We start from the raw sequence: 9,214 nt of genomic DNA, 5'->3' as shown, positions 1-9,214 counted from the left end.
TTATGAAATGCATGAAGTTTGTATACCTTAAACAAAAGGATTCAGGGGAAAAAATAAAGGTACTAAGCCCATTCATGAGAAGAAAAAAGAAACAATACAATGTTATCTGCAAAGGACAGAAGGAAATCATCTAGCAGCCTTGTACAAGTTAAGCATCCCTAACCCAAAAACCCCAAATCTGAAATGCTCCAACATCCAAACTTTTTGAGTACCAACACAAAAGCACAAGTGGAAAATGCACAGTATTAAATGTTGTTTCATGCAGAAAATTATTAAAAATCATATATAAAATTGCCCTCAGTTTATGTATTTAAGGTGTATACAAAACATAAATGAATTTCTTGTCTAGACGTGGGCCTCCTACCCAAGACATCTCATTATGTCTACACAAAATACTCCAAAATCTGAAAAAAAAAATCTGAAATACTTTGGATAAGGGACACTCACCGTGTAACACACTATACATGGTGAACATATTCTTTAAGAGTGAAAGTGAAAGACATCTTTACACCACCAAAAGCTGGAGTATGCAAGGTACAAGCAGATCCTCAGTAAAGGACGTACTTTCAGATGCAAAGCCAACGATAATAAATAGCAAATATTTGGGTTCATGTGAATGGACATTGGCTGTGCAGAATAGCACTTCTGTGTGTCTTGGCCCAAGGGAAGGGAGGCAGCTCTCCTGGGTCAGCACAGCAAGGCATGAGTTATGAAACTTGGAAAAGAATAGAGAAAGAAAAAACGCATTTGTTGAGCACCTGCTGTTTTCCAGATTGTTCTAGCACTTGACTACTACGTACTCTTCTGAGAGAAAAGGACTTCCGTTCCAAAGCATTTTTAATATACTGTAACTTTACAAGACCAAGTCTTATGCAATCCCCTGATGGTTAAACCCCTTGAGTCTGTGCAGGGTAAAACTCACCCAGCAATCCACGGCCAGCTCTGAGTTCCACCCGCTTCCTTGCTCCAGAAGAGGAGGTGGACCCTCTGCAGGGGAGTTCAAAGCTGAAAGCAGTCTAACTACTCGCTCTCCTGCTCCTCATTGGCTCTGGCTCCTTCCCCAATGTCAGTAGTCACAAATTTACTTATCCAACAGCCCTTCATATCTACAGGGAGACTGGAGATGTTCTAAGATGTAAAAAATAAGAAACTGTAGGTAAGGCTCCAGGTCACCCATATAATCACTGTCAGGGTCAAGACTAATTCAAAGAAGAGCTACCATTTGCTGACAATTATGCACCAGGCCATTGTGTGTCTAAGACACTGTATACCTATTGTCGCCCCCATCCTTTCACCACTGGGTGAGCAGAACAGGCTTGGTTATGCTGGAAGCAGACACCCACTCCATCTCAACGGCTTAACTCAACAAGTTCAATGTTCCTTGTGCAAAGTTCTCTGCAAGCCTTGGTGCCTCTACATGACAGATGACTTCCGTCACTCCTGGGGCATGCATGGGATGAGCAAGGTGCAGACACAAACACCACAATAACATGCTTTATTATTGGCCAGAGAAGTCGCATGCTCATGCAGGCTTCAAGGGCATACAAGAAAGTAGCTTGCCAGCCCATGATGATCAACCATTAGCGCTGGCTTTAATCATTCCAGTCATCAGTATTCTACAGGAACTTCCTCAGAGCTGTCTCCCACACCATCAAAACATAAAATAAGGCAAACAAAAAATTTTAATGGGGACTAGTGCTGTGATGCAACTGCCTGCAGCACTGGCAACCTACATTGGACACCGATTGAGTCCTGGCTGCTCCACTTCCCATCCAGCTACCTGCTAATGCACCTGGGAAAGCAGTGGAAGATGGCCCAAGTAATTGGGCCCCTGCACTCACGTGGGAGACTCACGTGGTTGAAGCTTCTGGCTCTTGGCTTCAACCTGGCACAGCCCTTGATTTTGCAACCATTTGGGGAGTAAACCAGCAAATGGAAGATATATATCTCTCTCTCCCTACCCCCCACCTCTCCCTCTTTATAATTCTGTCTTTATAAAAAAGAAAAAAGGAACAGATGTTGTGCCATAGCAGGTTAAGCAGCCCACTGCAATGCCGGCATCCCAGCTGCTCCACTTCTGATCCAACTCTCTGTTTATGGCCTGAGAAAGTAGCAGAAGCTGGACCAAGCACTTGGTCCCCTGCACCCCCATGGGAGACCAGAAGAAGTTGCTGGCCATTGAAGCAGTTTGGGGAGTGAAGCAACAAATGGAAGATTACTTGTTCTGTGTCTCTCCCTCTCTCTGTGTAACTTTGCTTTTCAAATAAAATAAATGAATCTTTAAAAATAAATAAAGGAAAAAAATGATAAAATACTTACTAATATCAACAATAAATTTGCACAGCTGAAATTTATTCTTGGGATCTCTCTATCTTACACACACACACACACACACACACACACACCACATGCTCCTGTCCACCATCCACATCTTATCCATGGAGACTCACCACCCTGTCTCATAAACGTCTCTTGACTTTGTCCCTGCCCCAGATGCATGTCCTTGGCCAGGTCTTCCCTCCTGACTCACCACCTTCCCTGCTTCCAGCCTCGTCTCCTTCTCCGTACACCACACCAACTCCAAATAGCCTGTCTGAATGATAGACACGTGCATGCTATGCCTCTGCCTAATGCCCTCACTGAGCAAACTCCATGAGGTGCAATGATCCCCAGAAGCTGGTTCCTTGCCTCCTCCACCCTCACCATCCCCGACTATGTCCTCACTTCGGACTCAACCCCTGAGGCCTACACATTGTGGGCATGGTGGGGCGACAGCGTTCTTCAACAAGAAGCACCGGAGACAGGTTTTGGTGAACATATCCGCTTTATTAACGACCAAGCACACCTTTTAAAGGGCAGGCAGAGGGGTTGTAACTAACTCAGGGCAACAATAATTGACGAAGCCAATATTGGCGCCACTGTGCTTCTCCAATCAGCTTGAAGATCACGTAGCCTAGTAGCTTTCCAGGTGGGCCTGGGCCACACCCAGGAACAGTTTGATTGGCAGAAGGTGGGGGTGGGAGAAATGTGCCTGGGGCTCCTGTTGCCTGCCAGCAATCAGGCCAACCTCCTGCATGGGCTAGGCAGGTGGACTCCCCACCAGGTACGGGATCACCCACACCCCACACTCCATGCTCCCACCACACCAGGCAATCATCCTTCTCCAAACCCCAAGGCACGGGAAAGCCCATCCCATTTCAGCTGAGGGCCTGGGCCCTGTTCATTCCTTCACTCCAGGGTGTGGCAGAGGCGTCTGACAGAGCCAGCATTTTCGAATATTCATAGATTAGTGAATGAACACTAACTCTTCAACTTGAGGTTCAGGGGCTGTATCTCCAAGAACCTGAGTCCTATTAATAAATAGAATTGTAGAGACAGACTGACTATATGCCAAAAACTAGTCTAAGTGATTTTACCATACCAACTCCTTTAATCTTCGTAATGGCCCTGGGAGGGAAGCCCTTTTATTATTCCTGTTTTTCTGAGGAAGAAATTGGAGCACTGATTGGTGAGGCGACTTGCTCAGGGACCAAGCTCAGACACTAAGGCATGCCCTTCACCATACTGGCTCCTGGCAGAGTCCAGGGCTGTGTTCCGGGGGCCTCTCATAAGACCCTCTGATGGAGGCGATCAAGATTCCATACTGGCCCAACCTGAAGTGCACCTGTTCCTGGAAGCAGGAGCAGATAAATGCTCCCCAACTCATGTGTCGCTCTGTCCAGATCCAGAGGGGACAGCCGTGGTGTGTCTGGCCGTGTGGGACTGCCACCGGTGGAGCTCGTTGTAGGCTGCTGGAGCATCGCTTCTATGTGGCTCACCAAATCTGTGCTTAAATACTGTCTCTGATTTTTTCTCGGAATGGGTAGAGCTTTGTAACCTCAAATCGTTCCGAATTACTTTTCATTTTTACTACCTTTTCTTCTAGGAATGGTGCATTAACAGGAAAACAGGACCAGAAAGGCCACAGAAGTTCTCCAGCAGCCACATACAAGTGTTTCAGTGCAGACTGAATATCACTTGGCACCCTCTGGTTTATGGCTTGCTCCGTCCCTCCTTGTGTGAGTGCTCCTCCACGTGACAGTGCTGTGATGCTACAGCTGGCAGCACCGCTTGAGAGAGCCTGCGTTAGCCTGGGTGTATAAGCTTCCATTTCTTGCCTAATACTTTGAAAACAATTAATAATGTCCTGACTTGTTGCATACTGTAGTGACTGGATTGGAGTTGGACCATGATAATGCCTATCAGACTTCTTAAGGTTTAGTGCAATTGTTTTTACAGAATTATTTTTCCCAAGTCTTCATAGTCAATGGATTCTCGTAACTTTGCCCTTTTGACTGCTGGCTGAAAGCAGTCGGCATCTCCAGAATTCCCATCAGTGCTGCTGGGCTCACCATTTCTTCCTTCTTGTTTCCTGAAACCTGCAGCCAGGACCATGGCACCGTGATGGTTAAATCTCTTGGTGATGGCAGCGTTATTATTCTCCTTTATGGACTTAGAATTGGAAAGAGCACCGAGGAAATGCCATCGCCCTCATCTATTGTTTATCCTCCAAAGCTGTCCAATCCAGCAGTGGGTTCTTCACTCCTAATGAAACCATTGTTTTTAATCCTTTCTCATCTATTTTGGTACATTCTGCAAAGAGATCCTTTGACCCTGTATTCAGCCAGACCCTATGAAAATAATGGGACTGGAAAAACCATGTCCAGAATTCCTTTTCTGTCATGGTTCGAGGAACAGTGTCTGCATATTTCATTTTTACTGCTGGGTAAGTCCTACATATGGACCCAATGATATCAGAAGTTAAAAAGTATCTCACACCATTGCAGCCATCTATTTGGGGCTGGACATCGGCCAGAAGTGTACAGAAATGCCAGCATCCTGCTTGTGGCTGGATATAGAAGAACTTTCTGTTGTGTTCACATTTAAGCGATTGGCCCAGAATTCCTCAGCACTGATCACTTGACTCACAGCAGGTCTCTACAGAGCTGAAACAAAGCCGGATCTTCTTGCAGCTTCCTTTTCTTTTCACAGCATGCATTTTTCAGGTTCCTCGTTCACAGACACTCTTCTAAGGATTTACTCTTTTCTCTGTGATGGCCGCCTAGCAGGCCACCCATTTGACCTAGAGCTCCTCCTGTGTGGTCCAGCGCCCTGTCTTCAACCCGTGGCGGCTCACCAACTCTGGACAACATCTTTTACCCTATTTCATTGTGATCATCTTGACTTCCACCAATGATAGGAAGATGTTCTGGAACCACCAACCAATTTTGAATGTGGTGATGTCATATATACAGTTGACCCTTGACCCCTGTTCCTGGCAGAACACAAAACCCTTGGGATTTCTTGAGCATTTTGTTACTCACAACAGCCCCCTTCCCATCACACCTGACTTTATGCTAATGAGGTGACACAGGGCAGGGCCTTTCAATAGCCTCAGGATGGGACCTCAGGATGGTCACCCAGAAGGACCACCTGCTTAGACAGTTGGAACTTGCGGCTCTTTCCCCAGACCTCCTGACCACCAAGAAGGGGAGAAAGAGCTGGGAGTTAAGCTCTATTAAGAATCAACTACACTCTGGAGGATGGCCCAAATGCTTGGGCCCTGCACCCCATGGGAGATCAGGATAAGCACCTGGCTCCTGCCTTCGGATGAGCGCAGTGTGCCGGCCGCAGCGCGCCAGCCGTGGCAGCCATTGGAGGGTGAACCAACGGCAAAGGAAGACCTTTCTCTCTGTCTCTCTCTCTAACTGTCCACTCTGCCTGTCAAAAAAAAAAAAAAAAAAAAAAAGAATCAACTACACTCAATGGGCTTCTGGACTCGTGAACACACAGAGGCGCTGGAGGGTGGTGCACCCAGAAAGGGAAGGAAAGCCCCAACTCAGCCCCATGCCTTGCCCCATGAACCCTTTCACCTAGCCATTCCCCTGTGGATTTCTAGTACCTTTACAATAAGTTGGTACCTGCAAACCAAGCATGTCCTTGAGTTCTGTGAGCCCTTATGAAATCTGAAGGAGTCATGAAAATTGCCAATTTGAGGATAAATCAGAGAAAAGTGGGGGTAACCTTGGGTCCCAGCACTTGCTGCTGGCTTTGGAAGTGTAGGTTGCTCTTGGACCAAGCCCTTAACTTGTGGCATTAGCTTCAGGTTATTAGTGCCAGAACTCAGTTGAATTCTAGACTCGGTTGGTGTCTAGAGATGTGGAGGACTCATTACTGGTGCAGTAAGACCCACACAGTTGATGTTAGAGGTACTGTGAGTGGGAAATGGGTTTTCTTCCCATGATGTAATCTTCATTTCTCTAGTTTATGGTCTCTACTTCACACACTTTGAAAAAGCTGGGTATCTTCCTAATGAGTCTTCACATTTGGGGTTGTTGTATCCTTTGCTTTTTATTCCTTAAAGTAGCTCTTCTTCTCTGATTTCTGTTGTTTAAGATCTGAAGCTGGGGCAGGGTTAAAGTCACCAGTTATTACACCCACCCTCCATATCAGAGTTCCTGGGTTCCATACCTACCTCCAACTCCTGACTCCAGCTTCCTGCTAATGCAGACCCAGAGAGGTAGTGTGGGTTTCTTCCACCCAAGTGAGAGACCCGGCTTGAACTTCTGACTCCTAGTTTCAGCCCATCCTAGTCATTGTAGGCATTTGGAGAGTGAACCTGCAAATGGGAGCGCTCTCTCTCTCTCTCTCTCACTTTAGGTATCATTTCTCTATCTGTCGACATATCTATCATCTATCAATCTGTGTGTCCTCTCAAATAAAATAAATGTTTTTGAAATACTTTTTAAATCTGAAATTACATACTACATATTGAACTTGACAAAATATATTATTCAGAGTACATCTGAAGGGAAAGGGAAGACATTTCTGGCATTATGAGGTTAATTCCTTGGCAATAGCAGAATGGATGCTAATGTTTTAACAAATGCAGCACCGGCTTCTCCTGTACTCTGTATCATTCCAGGGAGAAATCAGTGAAGAGAAATTTCCCCTTCTGACATCTCATTGCATCCAAGAGATGCCTGCATTTCCTAGGAAGGCTGCGATGGAAAGAATTTACTCAGCATCAAGCCTGCAACATGTGTTAAGAAATACTAGCAGAGGTACAAACTCCCATTTGAGCGTTCTGAAATAAACTATTGATCATTGGTCTGTAGGGTGTTGAAGACACTGTGAGGTCACACACACACACACACCCCGTTCCCAGAAGGCACTGCTGCATCTGCCATTGGTTCTCTGGCTCACCAGGAGCCCTGCAGTTTCCTGACTGGGTACCAGCCTCTATTTTAGCTCCCAGGCACGGTTGTACCAAGGAGCTCATGGCTTCTACAAAGATCTTTACCTCTCAAGTGAGAGGGTGCTCTTTCAAACAGTCTCACAGGAGCCCTCTTTTCAAGAGTCCTGCTGGAGCCAATGAAGTCAGAGTCCTTCTTCAGGGAAGGCCCCGGGCAGACAGCTGGGCTGCCAGCCTGGGTTTGTGAGCCTGATATCCAGCTACAAGAGTGTGGATCCCATCCGATGGTCAGCAAGCCTGCATTCTCAAACCTGAAGAACAGGCCAAGGACTGCTGTCTCGCAGGAGGGAGGGGCTGCCTTGAAATGGAGCGCGTGTTGTGCGTTCTGTAGAGAGGGTGTGCTGGGGCCAGCGCTGTGGCACAGTGGGTTAACGCCCTGGCCTGAAGCACTGGCATCCCATATGGGTGCTGGTTCTAGTCCCAGCTGCTCCACTTCCTATCCAGCTCTCTGCTATGGCCTGGGAAAGCAGTAGAAAATGGCCCACATCCTTGGGCCCCTACACCCATGTGGAAGACCCGTAAGAAGCTCCTGGCTCCCGGCTTCAGATTGGCACAGCTCCAACTGTTGCGGCCAACTGGGGAGTGAACCAACGGATGGAAGACCTCTCGTCTCTCCTCTCTCTCTCTCTCTCTCTCTCTCCCTCTCTCTGCCTCTCCTCTCTCTGTGAACTCTGATTTTCAAATAAATAAATCTGAAAGAAAGAAAAGAAAGAAAAGAAAGAAAAGAAAGAAAAGAAAGAAAAGAAAGAAAAGAAAGAAAAGAAAGAAAGAAAGAAAGAAAGAAAGAAAGAAGTGTGCTTTCTCCCTCTTCCTCTTTCAGGGATAAATGTTCCTCTGCTCAGACCAGCTCCATGGTCATGATCAGGGCCACCCAGCCAAGAAACAGGAGAAGCAAGAAGCAGGCCTTTCATTGGAGGAGAAACTTCATTCCAATCTAGTCTGTGAAAAAGATCTACAACCCAGATTGCCTTATGATTGAATTTTGTCTACTCTTTGGGCAGTCTTTTTAGACTTTGCATCTTTCTTAAATACCTTGAACATAGCTCTATGTTTTTTTTTTTTTTGGGGTTGTTTTTAACAATAGTACCAAAATTGAATTAAAAAGAGAAAGAAAAACTAGAAGTCTGTGTTGGAACTGGTCCACCAAAAAATCTTGCAGAATTCCTCAGAGCATCCTGAAACTCTGCTGGTGGCCAAGGCAACAGCTATGTGACACCCAGAAAGGGGTCCACATGACAGCACACAGGACGCGATTGAAGTCGCGTGGAGAGTGGCCCGCACTGACTGCGGAATGTGCCCCTTCCAGAATGAGGGTCTCTCAACAGCCCTTAATAATGCCCAGGCCCCAGCGGGGATGAAAGGGCCAGAAGGTGGAGTGGCCCCTGCCACCCAGCAGGACAGTCTGCTCAGCCTGGGCTGCCTGCGCCAGCAGGTGACCTCACCCAGCGTGGCTCCAGCCTTTCAACTTTTTCATTAAAGAAGCCATTTTTCACCGAGACGTCTATGAGGAGGGAGAACAAGAAGGCCAATTCTTTCAGGTTTCCAAGGGACAGAGGCATTGCAGAGCGCACGCGGGACAGTGGGCAGGCGCACCAGCTGCCTGTAGTGGGGACATGCGCACCGCACTGCCCTGGGCAGATGTGCTAGCGAAGGGCAGGCAGGATGACTCAGGCTAGGTTCCTCCAGACCCCGCCCCTCGGGCACATGGGGGCGAGCCAGGGCTGTTTCAAATCTGCCTGGACAAGGGGGTGCTACTGGGGGGAAGCGTGGGAGGTGCTGGGGCGGCAGGTGCACCCCAGACAACGCTTCACCCCACCATAAATGCCATAATTACAGGTCACCGAGTAGGCGCCCCTTTGAAGTGAAGGACTTTCTTGTTGTTCCCGCAGCGGATACAATTTGGCTAAGATATCAAATGCA

The 9,214-nt window shown here is 47.2% G+C and overlaps 1 pseudogene; it reads right to left on the bottom strand.

The window, feature by feature from the left end:
- Positions 1-3,702: 3,702 nt before the first annotated feature.
- LOC100353021 (general transcription factor IIH subunit 1 pseudogene) lies at positions 3,703-8,853 on the bottom strand (annotated as a pseudogene).
- Between the last annotated feature and the right edge of the window lie 361 nt (positions 8,854-9,214).

Source organism: Oryctolagus cuniculus, chromosome 10 (genome assembly GCF_051225735.1).
Source record: "Oryctolagus cuniculus isolate XC-2025 breed Fujian yellow rabbit chromosome 10, ASM5122573v1, whole genome shotgun sequence".
NCBI classification, from domain to species: Eukaryota; Metazoa; Chordata; class Mammalia; order Lagomorpha; family Leporidae; genus Oryctolagus; species Oryctolagus cuniculus.
This window is presented reverse-complemented; position numbering and strand designations above follow the sequence as displayed.